Source organism: Halictus rubicundus, unplaced genomic scaffold (genome assembly GCF_050948215.1).
Source record: "Halictus rubicundus isolate RS-2024b unplaced genomic scaffold, iyHalRubi1_principal scaffold1326, whole genome shotgun sequence".
NCBI classification, from domain to species: domain Eukaryota; kingdom Metazoa; phylum Arthropoda; class Insecta; order Hymenoptera; family Halictidae; genus Halictus; species Halictus rubicundus.
In genome coordinates, this window is record NW_027489867.1 from 7,676 (window position 1) to 22,075 (window position 14,400).

Below are 14,400 nucleotides of genomic sequence, written 5' to 3' on the forward strand. Positions count from 1 at the left end.
GATATATACTTGTGTAATGGACGATGAAATATGTAGGACGATTGTGTTGTGTCTTGACATGTTCTATGCCTTTAGTATAATTTCGTGGTTAGATCGTGCATAACTCACAGACGATAATCGTCCGTTCGCTGCACCAGATATCCGGTGGGACATATCAAACGCCCTGGTTGGAAATTATGGAGGTTGTGTCTGACATGTAATTGCTTCGACAGCACATATACTAAATTTGGAACGATACAGAGAAGATTAGCATGGTCCCTGCGCAAGGATAACACGCAAAATCGTGAAGCGTTCTGTGCTGTTGAGTACTCGCGTGATCCAGGCACACACCCTTTAGAGAAAAAGTGGAAAAATTGCCATTTTTCACGATTTTCGGCTTAAAATCGCAATTTTTAATCGTTTATAACTCGTAAACGAATAAGTCAATACCGGTGAAATTTTCAGCATGGACATAATTTATTCGAACGAATCAAATACATTCTTTAAATTTTCAATACAGGCTCAGATAAAAGAGCCTGAAAAAATCAACTTTTACTATTTCTTTTGCGATTCCGACCAATTCAAATTTTTTTCAAAAATTTTTTACACCTCGTCTAATAAACTAATCCTTCTAACTTCTCAATAACATTCAAGTCATTTGATCTAATTTTTAGAAAGTTATGTTGCTTGAAATAGTGTAGACTCAGTTTTGCTCGTTACTGTAAGTAAGAAGTGGCCGCACAATGCACAGATAGATGGATAGATAGATTATAATAGATAGATACGTTATAATAGATAGATAGATTATTACTGTTTTTTTTTTCCCCGCGGGGAACAGAATTGCAGTCAATCACAGTCCCAGCAGACAGAGGCAGTGAACGTCCGGTGGTTCGACCGCCAACGAATAAACCCTCAGATGAAGAATTATTATGAATTATTATGGACATCCGATTATGTCGCACGAGGAGAAGTAAAAATAGGATTAAGATATATGTTAAAAATTCTACGCAGTAAGGTAGCACGAGAAACGACTCCAACTTTTCTTCCTGCAAGACACGCAGATGAAGTTCTCAGTTTACACGCTGAGAACAAACAGGAAAGGTGTCCAAATATGCCAAATTATAAGAAAAGACGCCGACTTCATGGTAAAAAGATCCTGTCGGCGTACAGCTGACTAGTCAGGAGACATCAAGAAGATAAAAAGATGCAAGGTAGAGACTCCTGTGCCAGCATCTTTGAAAAACAAAGGATTGTGCATCTTATAAAAAGGGGGACCAACTCCTAAAATTCAGTTATAAATAGTCAGTCAGTCAGTCAGACAATCGTGAACAATCAGTTATTCAGTCATAGTCAATAGTCCAGTAGTCTCTTTTGAAGTTAAAATAGTTCGTTCAGTTGTTTCGCGACAAACCGTTTCAAAGACCAGTGTCAGCAGTCGGAGTACATTGTAACCGAATCCGAACCCGTGATCACGGTAATATTAATATTATTATTATTATTATTATAATCAAACTATTTGTAAGCACTCCAGTATATGCGCTATATAAACCATATTTGTAAAATCAAATTTGTAATCTCTGATTCAGAACCACACTTTGAATAAATCAATAATTTTGTTGTTTTCAAAATAAGGGTACAAAGTTATTTAAACGAGCCTCAATTTCCCGAACCATAGCCGGTGTATGCAGGTAGGTTCGAAACTGCGTCCTATCCTCTTAAGATCGTAATTCATACCACTTGGGACGTAACACTATCAAAGCTTGCGAAGGAGTATCTTTGTGTTATGACAACATCTGTTCCTTCCGAAAGAGTATTCTCAAAGACTGGCGAAATAATTAGTAAAAAAAAGAAATAGATTAAAAGACAATATAGTGAATAAAATATTGCTTCTTAATATGTACAAAATAAATCCTTTATTATGTCTATTTCGTACATATTCGCTTTATCTACGTTTTTTTCTTGCCGAAATGTTCCAGTATTTCCACTCGCGGCATTTCTATACTCATGTCAGGTCCGAAATCACAGTCAAATTTAAAGCATCGAGATATTTGAAGGAATCATTTGGCAATCGATACATATAGTATAGAAACAGCTTATAGTGATCAGGAATAAATAACTTCTGTGAATTTGATTGCAAAGTGAAAAAACATTGACCACTTTGACTCGATAATTTCATACCTTACTTCATATATTAATGTATATATATAAGGCGCTAAAACTCAAGGAAGGTAAAGAATATATTTCACAGAAGTCATAAGGAAACACCAATCCCTACGACCCATATCCCATAAATTCCAACTTCAAGAAAACAAGATCTATTCAAATTAAAACATTGATAAAGAAATAATGAGAAAATAACTGCGAAATTTCTTGTTAAGGGCCAGTTTTCCCAGGTGGCCTTGAACAATCGATAGTACCGCTATAACGGCCACTCGAAGAAGCTAAATAGTAACATTTTCGTCCAGTATGGGGAGCTGGGTGCACTTTCCACATTCAGTGTCGAGTGAGAGAGAGAAAAAAAAAAAAAAGAAATAAAAATATATATATAGGAAAATGTGCAACTTAGTACGTAAGTCAAATCGTTATGTATATAGGTATAAGGGAAACATATATTTGCGGCTAATGGGTCCGAGTGGACTCAAGTCTTTGTATTATTGTTGTTAATATTAATAGCAATGAAAATAAAAAAAAAAAAAAAAATTCAGTGTCGAGTGGCATTTTCCGAGTATCCTCTCTGATTCGATCGCATGATCTCTGACAATAGAGGCGATCTGAGCATGCGTGGTCCACATCGTAAACGACGGCGCTGCCGTAGCTTCGTTCGAACAGCCGTGCCTCGGCACACTCACACACCACCAGGTCGGCGTGTACGTGTACCGATGAGAATAGCAAGGGTCCGGGATGCCGCTAATCATTCCTCGATCGTGCAAAATGGCAGAGTTGGGCAAAATATTTATCTAAATAAAAATTTCGAATAACTAGTAAAAGATAAAAAAAATTTTTATTCCTTATTCGAAGGTTCAAGTAAAGAAAGTATCTTTATTTGATGTGTATCGAATAATTTTATTCGACGAAAAAAGATAATTTTTTTTATTCGAAGCGGATTTATTCAAACTTCGAATAATTTTTTCATCTTTTATCTTATACCTCGTCTGTGGTGTAGCGTTCATTTCATAACTTTAATTTCGTCAATTTTAAACTGTCCGATATTTTGATAAAGGTCCTCGTATTCTTCAAATTTTGAAAAATGTTCCTGCCACGAAAACATTGCATTTGTCTAAAACAATTGCAATAAATAAATGGTGAAGAAAACATTTTTTTTATTTCAAATGACAACGTTTTTAACGTACCGTACACTCCGGACTGCACCGGACTGTGTGTGCATTTGAGAGTAAAACTGTCGCGAGTTGCTCTCCAGAGTCAAATTCGTCAGTGTTTTATTATGCACGAAAGGAATAGCCCTCTCCGGTAGCAAATACTTCCGATGCTACCGGAGAGTGCCATTCCTTTCGTGCATAATATGTAAAACACTGACGAATTGACTCTGGAGAATAAGTCGCGACAATTTTACTCTTAAATTGGCACGCATCCTTAGAGTGTATGTAGACTAAAAATGTTGTCACTCGAAGAAAATGTTTTTCCACCGTTTATTTTGCAATTGTTTGAAACAAATGTTCCTGCTTTCGTGGCAGGAGCAATTTAAAAACTTTAAGGGAAATGAGGAACTTTCTCATAAAAGCGGACAGTTTCAAATTTCCGTAATTAAAGTTATTTCAAGTGAACGCTGCACCGTGACATACAGCTTCCGACGGCAGGCGCGCGGTAGAAGCAGCGGCCGGACATCTTACCTACGTGCAGCGTTCACTTAAAATAATTTTAATTCTCATTAAATTGTCAGTAATGGGGACACTTTGCGCTATCTCCCCATTCTTTTTCAAATTTTTAAGAATATTCCGGCCATGAAAATATTGCATCTGTTTCAAACAATTGCAAAATGAATGGTGAAAAAAACATTTTTTTCAAATGACAACATTTTTAGTATACTCTCTTACGTTATCACTATATGCTCCCAAAAACTCATCTTTGATCTTTGTCGATTTGTTAGTTCTAGCCGTATAATTTAATGAAACAAGAGTGACACTTTCTTACTTTTCTGTAAAATCATGAAAATCCTTTGAGACTTGTTCATAGGTGACTACAACATATTCAAATTTGAACAAAATGCGAAACATTGCTGCAACAAGAGTCCGATTTCGCGTGGAATGATCCTTATAAGAACAAGGTGAGAGCATATCGTTTCATAGAGGACGAAATACAGAAAGTTTCTGATACAATCGAACGAATCAGTTCGAGGGAACGGCGAGAACGTCCGCGACGTCGGCCATTGTGGATGGAAATCATTTTCCTTAGCCTCCGCCGAGGAATAAAAAGTCATGTGCAGCTCTGAAGACGCAGGGAATCGAATCGCATAGTTATCGGATGCACCGGCCAGCCTCGTTTTCATAACTTACCTTGGCCGGGAAACCATGGCGTTGTGAAAACAATTAGTTAATGGGACGCGGGCCAAGTTTACAAGCTGATCGAGTTACGTTTAATAAAGTCAGAGAATTTTAAACTTTCGTCACTTGCCCGGTTCGATCTATCGCTTGAAATTACCGGTCGAATTAACGGGGCTTTTAGGGGTTGTAACCCCCGACGAATTAGATCGGGTTAGATAAACGTGGAAGTTCGTGTCATCTATTAACCCTTAACACCCCAACGTGCTTCTGTATCATAACTGACCACTACTGTCCAAAATATGGCGAGTGTATAATCGATTAATAAAATGGCTTTTAGCAAACAAATAAGATCTATCGGTTTCTAGAAAATCGAAATATGCTCAAGTAGTATGCTCGACGATTATACGGTTCACACACAATTACAGACGTATTTCGCGCGTCCTCGTATCTCCGGGAGATAAAAATGAATTTCTTCATCCCCTCAATCAAGAAAACCACTTAGGAGATCCTTCGTTTTTACGCGAACAAAGGTGGCTGCTTTGCGGGAAGTTTTTTGACGGGAAATTAGCGGAGATGTTGACACCGTTGTTGCTCGTACATCTTACTTTTTTGTAATAAGGAATGCCATTGTGCTTAAATAAAAAGAAAAATTAAAATCGACTTTTACGGATGTTGCACGCAATTTCGCGCAGGAAATAATTCCAAGATATAACGAAAGATAGAAATGTTTCTGATCGGTGTACGTTAGCGTACCGTTTTCATTATTTTCAACCGATCCGTCGGAAACTACCTTTAAGAAGTTCAGCTATCTTCTTTCCTGCAATAACCCCAAAGAAAATGATTATATCCGGCTTTTCAGATTGATTTCAATTATATCTACACTACAAAATTCAATAGAATGGAGTAGAATTTTTCTTGATTTTAGATCTACAAAGTTGCTACCACTGAAAATAAGATTTCGTGGGGTTTATTAAAGTTTGACTACAGAAACTGAAAATTGCCCAAACATCCGCAGTCCATCGACAAGAATCACCCGCCATAATAAATAAAATATCTCGTTAAGCATCGCGTCCGTGATGAGAGGCAAAAAGCACATGAATTTTTCACACCCCCCAAAATAGAAGGACTCGGCAGTTAAGGTCAAACGTCTCTCGTCGTTCTCATAAGGTCATCGAAGTTGAGATGAGTCACAAGTGATCGAGGGCTGGTTTGTCGATCGCCGGACAATTTCTGAATTACCGAAATTTGGAAGTACAGTGAATTTTCGATATATGTCAACAACACGGGTCTTGCCAGTGTCATCACCATTGTTGCATTTCGATAAGAAACTTTCGATTCTTGTATCGAAAACCTTTACAGAAAATAAAATTGTTCTAAATAAATAATAAGTTGATCGTAAAAAATAGAAACAAGATGAAAATGTGCCTGTTCTTTCAACAACTTTCATAAATTGAAAATAATATTCTCCAATTTTTCTAACACCTTCACAATTTAGCTTTCCAGTTTCCATTTTTCTATAAATGCACAAAATCCACAGCGAACAAAAATTAGCACTTAACGATGTTTGTTTATTGCCCGTTGTTCAATTCCATTTTTGACAATCCACTCTCGACAATCGCGTTCGATACGGTGTTCCACGGATTCCACGTCGCAATTAACACGGGCCGGAAGTCACCGCGCATAATTTTGCGTAAGGAGAGTTAGACACTGTCAAATGGCGGAAGACGAACACTGCGGGCTTAATTGTGATCCTTATTGGGCCCACCGTGAAATATGGAACAAGAAGCGGATCGCGTGTTATTGTATGCGCCTCGTATTCGGGCGCACACGATCCCGGCCGACGGGATATAATACCCTGCGGGAATAATGATTCCCCTCTGTGACGCAAATTTTTCGAGCGGAGAATGAAATTCGAATTTTTACGGATAAACAAGAAAGCCCGTCACGTGCGCGATTTCAACGGGAATATCTACATATGTCGGGTATGCAAACAAGAACTTATTCATCCCATTCTTCCGTTTGTTTCAAACGCCAATGCAACTCGATGAATAAATATGAACTTCCCGGAACATGCGAAAAATCCCTCGGCGAAATAGTCAATCGAAGTTTTCTTGTGAGGTTTAAAGCAAACGCGAAGTATTCGTCAAACAATTTGATTATTTATTAAATTATTTCTTAATCTATTTAATAATCAGAATAATTATTCTTAGAATACGATAGAATTTCGTGGCTTGATTTCGAGAAATATTGTAATCGAATACCGTTGTCTGGCCCTCCGGAATTTTAATTAAAAATTCCGTAAAATTAACAGAGCTATGGCACGCGATCAGTTCATGCTCCTACGATACTCAGCACGACACGTAGAACGTAAAACGCGTTGTTTGGGACAATTCCAATTTCTTAAAATCTCTATTAACAGTTAGAATTTCTAACAACGATGATACTATTAAAATAAATTGGGAGAGAAAAAAAGAAGAAAGCTGCATGGAACTGGAAGAGGGAAACGGTAGAGGAAGTCAAGGAATTCTGTTATTTAGGAATAAAGTTTGAAAGCAACGGAAAGATAGCAGGTCACGTAAAGGAAAGGATAAAGAGAGCGAACGTGGTCCTAAATCAAGTATGGGGAATCGGCGAAAGGAAATTTAAAAATGATTTTAAAATGAGAATGTTTCTCTTTGATACGTTGGTACTGGGGGTACTCCTATACGGGGTAGAGCTATGGGGCTTTAAGGAGAGAACAGAAGTAGAAAGGATTCAGCTGAAATATATAAAGTGGACACTTGGTTTGGACGTGCGTACCCCAGGATACTTGGTAGTGGAAGAAACAAAAAGGGCGAGGCTTAGAGTAAAGGCAGGAATTAGGGCATGGAAATACACGGAAGGAGTAAGAAACAGAGCAGGGAGGAAGATAGTCAAGGAATGTCTGAAGGAAAAGGAATCAGGGAAAGTTCAGGGCGAAAGCGGGAAAGAAAGGGAGGAATACTTAAAGAGAAACGGATGGAGCCAAGCAGGGGTGGAAGAGATGATAAGGCTAGAGATGGAGGTAGCGGAGAGGCTAAAGGAGAGAGACATTGAGGTACAACGGCAAGAACAATATACAAGGATAGAGCAGTCAAAATATAACAAAAGGTACAAGTTTATAAGAGTGGCAGAGTTACCAGAATACCTAAGTAAGGAGGGAAGAGGGGAAAGTCAAAAGTTAGTAGCCCAAGTAAGATGCGGAAATGCAGAAAACTGGAACAAATACTGGCTGGGAGACGAAGCAAGAGAATGCGACCTGTGTGGGGACAGGTATGGCAATCTGGAGCATCTAACAAGAGAATGCAGGGAAATGGAGGGAAGGATCAGGATGGAGGACATAGTGAGTGGGAGGATAGATACAAATGTTGAAGCGCGGCTTCAAAAGTTCAGGAAGAAGAGAGATAAGCGAGCAGAAATATAAAGGTAATATAAGGAAGCGTAAACCAAAGATAACAGACTAGGAAATGGTGCAATAATCAGAATAAGAATAGGAACAGGCAGAATATAGGTAGAGTAGTCAGGGTAGGGATGGGTGAGTCGAAGAGGGAAGGGGAGAGAGAGAGAGAGAGAGAGAGAGAGAGAGAGAGAGAGAGAGAGAGAATTAATGCGTGGATAAGATAGTTATTTTTTGTATTCATAGGTTATTGTAAACCGAGTCCAATTCTTGGCCGTAAGGCTGAATAAAGCAATATTATTATTATTACTTTTTATAATAACTTTTATCATAACAATAAATTTTATATAACTTTTTCCTCCGTGAAAATGTTCTGCTCGGCTTCGTTAAGGAGTTATTAACGAAAAACGCGGGTCAATCAGAGCGCGGATACATTGAAAATTTAAAAAAATATTTATTTCAATTCTTCCGTAAATGACCATGGGATTTCGCGAGATTGGAAATAAAATAAAAATCACGTTCGCAACAAATGACGCGTTTATTTTATCGCGTTTTGTGTATAATCGCGTGGATGGTCTATTTGCCCGTTGGCCGGAAATATCCGCGCTTATTAAAATCGAAAATTTAACAGATTACATGTTTACGGAGAGAGAAGAGTCATCGAGTCGTTCGGGCGAAATATTAATCAATATATTGCGAATTTTAATGCGAAAGAAATATCGCCTGCGTTCGTTGAAAAATACAGAGACCAAATTTATTTCCCTTTTAAATCGTTTATGCGTTTCTAGATTTTCTAAATGCTTCTATACTGTTTTGCGTTTGATCCATCCATTTTTAACACGAATCTATAAAATCCTCGGTCTTGTTAATCATTGTTCGTTTAGCCTGGGATGAATAATCGTTCAAAATATAATGTTTTAAATTCGATGCTCTCAATGGGCTGATACAAAAACCTTTTAAATTCCACGAATTTGAATGTGAAGATATTTAATCTCCCGATCAAGAGCTTTCGACAGAACGTAACAAATCCGATTTTACCGTTTCCATTCGCGGGATTGGCCAGCAGGGACACGGTAGGAATCAGTGTTAGTTGTGGCCAATAATTTCATTGTTACGTTTTCAACGCCGTAAGGAAAAAATCGGCTTGATACTCCGCGTTTTTCAGCTACAGTGAAATTTTATCTTCGACTTTTCCTCGTTTTTCATTCTACATTACCCCCGGTTCTGCTTGGTAGCGTTCACGTTCGTGTCGGCCCCACCCCCTCTGCCCTTCGCCGTTACGTCAGAGTAATAAGTTTCAGGAGCCACTGCTCGATCGCTGGTCGTTTAATCGGCTGCGAAATATCGGAAATTGTTACATGCTTCTCGTATGCTGATTTATTTTATTTCTGCCCCCATCGATTGGCTGCCTCGATTTTACAATCACTAAATAATATAAATCCGTTTCGAAGAGGATACGTTGAGCAACAGTATCCGCTTCGTATTTTCCGCATTTCTTCACAGGTGAGGAGAGGTGTTAGCTCCACTTTTGCCAGTTCCACTATCATAATTTTTCCAGCCACGAGGCTCAGGGACAAACAGTTTCTCTGGAAATAAAGCATCGCCTCCGGAAAGGGCAAATTTTTTCGTGCAACACAGGCACGCGCGGTTTGCTAGAGTCTTACACAGAATGTATGTCGCGGTGTGTACCACCCACGTGCTCTCAGCAAATACCACCCTTTTCTTCAGTGAGAACAGAAGCATCCCGGTGGTAACAATATCGCTACCCGCTAACCGATACTACGTATCGTACCTTTGACAGCGAAACTGTATATACGTGACATCCTTTCTTCCCACCCCTGCGACCGTCAGAGATGAGAACCGCGCCAAGGGAAGAGAATTTAGGGGGAGAATTGCTTACGGCGTTTTTAATACGTCTGATCGCCATACGGTTGACCCCTCGTGTTTTTGTTCTCTTCTGGCTACGACTTATTCCTCGTCGGTCACTCGTGACTCCTATTTAATCTGTGAATCATTGGTAGGATGATAGAAAACATGATGATGGGCTAGAAATAGTTAACGCATTGGTTACCAGCGGTTGTTTTGGCAATAGACTTCATCATATGATATTGTTTAAGATGTCCTTTTTTAAAATGTGGTGTCATATACGGTCGGTAAAATATCGATAGAAAGAGAAATAATTACAGTAGAACCTCGCTTCGTCGACCGTCATTTATTGCTAGAACTCCTCGTCCCTTTCATACTCACAAGGGAACATAATCAGATGCGAAAATCCGATTTTGATGAAACTTGTGGGAGCTTATAGTTCTTTGAAAAATATTTCACACTTGTTTTTTTTTTATCGGCAACCATCCACTTTGAAGGGGTGAAAACAGCCCTCAAAGTTGGCGGTCAAAACCATATTTTTGGAGATATCTCGGAAACCAGAGGTCCAAAAAATTTGAATTTTTTTTTAAATTGTGTGTTTTTCACACTTTTTTTTTTTTAAGTTTGTTGTTTAAACAATATATTAAAAATTTGATTTTTTTGCGGCGCGCCGTAATTATAATTAGCACCGCGTCACGCTGCTACCTGCGCCACCTTCTTTCGCTACTAATAAAATAATAAACGACACATAACCCAGTGGTATTGTTTAAAATACTATACAGGTTTATACTAAATGCTTATATTTCGATAAAACCAGCCAGAATTCCTTCCTACGCACGCCAGGCGCAAGAATATCTTCCATTATGCATAATTATTGTTAAATGGCAAAAAAAAATCCTGAAACATGTACCCCCTATTTTGGATCAAAGATCACACACCCAAGTTTACATTAAAATGAACTAACAATAAATAAGGGAAACTGAAGAAAAATCAAATTTTTAATATATTGTTTAAACAAGAAGCTTTTGTTAAAATTTTCTTGCGCGACTACATTTCCCATTGAAAAACACACAATTTAAAAAAAAATTCAAATTTTTTCGACGTCTGGTTTCCGAGATATCCCAAAAAATATGGTTTTAACGCCCGAGTGTATGGTTGCTGATAAAAAAGCACGTGTCAAATTTCTTTCAAGGAACTATAAGCTCCCATAAGTCTCATCAAAATGGGATTTTCGCATCTGAATATGATCCCTTGCCAGTATCGCCAGATAAGGTGAGGCAGCACAAATTGACGGGAAAAAGTTACCCTCTGTCTGCCAGTACCGGATTAGTCAGATATAAAACCCGTCATGTTACCGGGGGCTAGAACTTTCTGTGAACAATATTTTTTAGTGTTGGTGTTAATTTTTAAAACATAAACGCATGCTCTTCTGTGTAAAAAAGAGATATTGTACATACATAGTACAAATTAAAAAGTACTAACATAGCTATATTTCAGATGTCAGTTTTATTTCGGTATCTATTTCAGACGTTAAAACCACGTCTTGAAAAAGACGTCTTTAGGGGAGTCATATCGTCGTCATTTATTTCAATAATTCATCATAGATTTGAAGATACGAATTTTGGCCACGAACTCGGCCGAATTCGCCACTGTGCGATGGCTGGCAACTTGAGGTTGTACTCACACCCGAGTCGGAGCTTTCGTTGACACATGTTTAGAAAGTTAGGGGTCTTTACTGTGGACGATACCTTGTTCTTAAGGGATCTGGCCGCGGAGTGGGGATGGGCGAGGGTGTCTTCTAGGAGCGCGAGTGACTTCTCATTACTTATCGTGGAACCATCCGGAGACGTATTCGGCACTTTAAGTAATTTTGCGAGTGAATCGATCTGGGAGCAGGAGCAAGTGTGTGAAGTGAGAACAACATAATTCCACATCGTCATTCTTGTAATATTCAGACAAGTAAGTATTTTTATTGCTACTATTTGTTATCGTTCGTGTTTTTGCTTATGCTCTTCCGCTATATTTGTTACATTGATATAACTTCTCTTAATTTCCGTATATATCTCTTTAATTAATGTTTAAATTAGTATGTTTTCTTATAAACCATGCCACAGAAATTTTGACTGTATTTTTCAATTCTAGGCAAGCAAACAATGGAAACTGCAACGTGGACGGTGGTTCAGTTCATCGAAGATGGCAGCATGGAGGCAGTGCTAACAAAGTGGTTAGAGGGCGAAAATTGTTACTGGCCACCACTGCAACGGGGTCGTTTGATGACCGCAATAAAAAAAATGGAGGCCAGTAACAATTTATGGACCAAGTACAAGGTCAAGATTTTTAGAAACAGCACTTTCGGTAAGTTACAATTTGTTCAGGATTCAAGCGTTGGAATTCGGCGGCTATTGTCTCAACTGGCGACCGCTGTATCATACAGTTTTTGTCTCGTATGTCAACACGCGGTAAGAACGCGTGTCGCCGTTGCTCGACACCGCGTAGCAACAGTTTCGTCTCTCATTGGCCGAATTTCAACGCTCGAATCCTTCAAATCGAGACAAACAAGGATTATCCGATTCGGGAGCACCAATCACGGTGCTCCACATTCGATGGTCCTTGTTATTGAAGGCATCTGCGTGTGCCTTCTCGCTCTCTTAATGTTCGTCACTCGCATCACGCTGCTTAACGCTCTTAACGTTCGTCTTCAGTCATATTTCTCGCGCTAGTTTGCTGCTCGCGCTCGTCTCGCTCAGGTCAGATTTCAAAATCTCTCGCTCGGAGACTCTCGCGATCTCGAACTGCTCTTTCGCAGTATTTTCTACAATCTTCCGCGCCACGTTACGTGCATTCTGCCGCGTGTTGAAGATCTCCGTCGCCCGCGTTAAAGATTTCCGTATCGCGGTGGCACGCGTTTCGCGTTCCGACGGCAGAAATCTGCACGCGCAAGATATCCGTCCATCCGCCGGCTCGCGATTCTCGATCGCGCTTTCTCTCTCTCGATCGTGCGCACCTCGTGACGTCCTCGTTCTCTCCATCGCTCGCGAGTGACCGGCTGGTCGTGCCGCCTGTGATCGGTCTGCGATCAATAAAGTGCAGTTTAATATCTCTCTCTCTCTCTCTCTCTCTCCGTCAAACTCTGACTCTCTACTTCCGCGACCGCGACCTACCTCGCATATATAGCCCGATGGTCCTTAATACATACACCCGAATCGGATCACCTACATCGCTCGCGGTCGTCGCACCTTCCTTACTCTCTCACATTCATTCGCACCCGCTCGCTCGGGCATTCACCTGTCGTTGCGTTGATGTTTTTCGGCCATCCGCGGACGACCTGCTCCACAAAAACGCTGGTCGTTTTTGCGTTTTCGCTGACCTAATCGGCGATTTCCGCCAACGGCTCCGTCCCCTACGTTTATGTTAAACAAAAACGAACAAACAAAAAGAAACAAAGAAACAACTGACAAACTAAAACATGAAAATAAACAAACAAACAAACTTATATTTTATATATATTTATTTTTTATTTATTTATTTTTATTTCCTTACAGAATATTTATTATATAATTTATGATAGGGGAATATTCAAAGTAAAATTAAAATTAAACAGAAACAAACAAACAAAACAAACTAAAACATCGAAATAAACAAACAAACAAACGAAAAGAAAAGAAATCATCTATAATAATAATTATGATTAATATTGATGCCGCGGCCTCTTGGAAATAACATTGTAGCGGCGTGAAGTGAGCGTGAAGAGAGAAAGAGAAAGAATGTGTCAGTACGCGTGAAGTGAGCATGAAGAAAGAGAGCGAGGATGAACAAATGAGCGTGAAGAAAGAGAGCGAGTATGAACAAATGAGCGCGAAGGAAGAGAGAGAAAGAATGAGTAAATACGTGTGAAGGAGCGAAAGAAAAGATAGAACGTAGAGACGCGTGCGTGTAGTTTTCACCAGAAGCAAACGAACCAGCGTGTGAGACGGTTGCAAACCGCGTGTAAAAAAGTAATAAAAGTGAATTCCAAGAATACAGCGTGAAAAGTGTGTTAGAAAAATCGAAGTAAGCAAACGGTCGAGGCAGGCCATGTGGTTTTTGTCAGCGCGTTGCCCTTCCACAAGGGAAAGTCCTTTAGCTTGGGGGTGTCATAAACAAGGGGGCATACTGTCGAAGGCGTTCTCACGGCTGAGGATTTTTGGGACAGCAGGACATTCTGATTCTGACTGTCGTCGTGTACAGTTGTCGTGAATAAAGATTCATAGTATTTTGTAATACGCCCACATTTATTTAAGTTAACGATATCGCGTTATCTATCTTTCTAGTACTTTCTTACAAGTGAATAAAAGAAGCCTAACAACATTATAAAAATAATTTATAATTACTTTGTATTTAAATTATATAATAAGAATTATATTTATTATTATTTTAATTTATAGTTATTATTATTTATTTTAGTTTATTTTATCGCCTGTGTGTGATGAAAGCAGCCTCTCTTTTTTTAGCCCCGCATCCGCTGGCGGTACTCCGCCCGCTTTATCAGCTTGGCCAATTTATTCTGAAACATAATATTATGCTTTATAATTTTTTAATTATTCACCATTTATTTATTATTTTATTATTTCTTCATTTATTCTATATTTACTTACATAAGAA

The 14,400-nt window shown here is 39.0% G+C and overlaps 1 non-coding gene across 1 annotated transcript; it reads left to right on the forward strand.

Annotated features, from left to right (window-relative positions):
* The first annotated feature begins 200 nt into the window (after positions 1-200).
* LOC143365107 (U6 spliceosomal RNA) lies at positions 201-303 on the forward strand. Its single transcript, XR_013084475.1, has one exon. It is a non-coding gene; the product is annotated as a U6 spliceosomal RNA (small nuclear RNA).
* Positions 304-14,400: the final 14,097 nt, after the last annotated feature.